A 1,145-nucleotide genomic window follows, 5' to 3' on the forward strand; every position below is an offset into this window, starting at 1 on the left:
ATATATATATATATATATATATATACATATATACACACACACGTTTATATACAGAATATAGTATAATTATATACAGAAGCGCAAGCGTGGCTGTGTAGTAAGAAGCTTGCTTCTCAACCACATGGTTCCAAGTTCAATTTAACTGCGTGGCACCTTGGGCAAGTGTCTTCTGCTATAGCCTCGTGCGCATTAATATTTGTTTGTTTGTATATATACATATATGCACATATATGTGTGTATCTGTATGCATTTGTACACTTTTCTGATTCATGGCTTAAAACTAATAGACAGCATGTATATCTTTCCAGTTATTCCATATGGAAATGCCTTGAGCAGTCTTTATAGAAACCATCTAATAAGTAATTAGTTAAGTACATGAATGGATATTAAACTTATTCTATATAATCTTCCTTTTTAATGTTTATAATTGATATATATACGCCTTTTACCTACTTTGGTTATGATATCAATTTTGGTTATGATATCATTCTTAAATTTTATTTTCATACAACATAACAATATTGTTTATAAACATTTTCCCCCATAGTGCCCCTAAATAAAATTTCCTCTGTATTAACATCTTAGGTTTCTTAGCATCTTGTCCCTTTAACTGGTAACTAACATCATGATTTAAAGTCTACCCTTACCTTGCATCTTTTTATAGATAGTTACTTATATCCAACTAAGTACTCCTAATGTCTTATTTTCTCCCTGGGGAAAAAGGGATACTTATGATAATATTTATGACCGTACCTAACCATGAGCTGTCAACTCACTCTTGTCCTTTATTCATAATAGACACAGTCTTCTAGTCTTAGATTTAGTAGTTGATAAAGAGATAAATGAATTAGAAATGTTTTATAACCCTTACAACCCTATGATCCCACAATGCTCCATGCGATTCTTAGACGTTGTAGTCTATTCTTAGCTACAATAGTGACAACATGAATTTCTTCCATCTTCTTGCTCTGTTAAAATATTTAAGAAAAATCATATTAATGTGTCCTACTTGTTAAAATTCCATTTATTTATTTGTGCAGCTGAAGATGGCCCTGCATTTAAATTGATGTAATGATTGCACTGATCAATTAAATGGAGCCGCTTGAAACGGTCGTACTGCATTACTACTTGATACCCTGTTGCTT

Source organism: Octopus bimaculoides, chromosome 25, assembly GCF_001194135.2.
Source record: "Octopus bimaculoides isolate UCB-OBI-ISO-001 chromosome 25, ASM119413v2, whole genome shotgun sequence".
Classification (NCBI taxonomy): domain Eukaryota; kingdom Metazoa; phylum Mollusca; class Cephalopoda; order Octopoda; family Octopodidae; genus Octopus; species Octopus bimaculoides.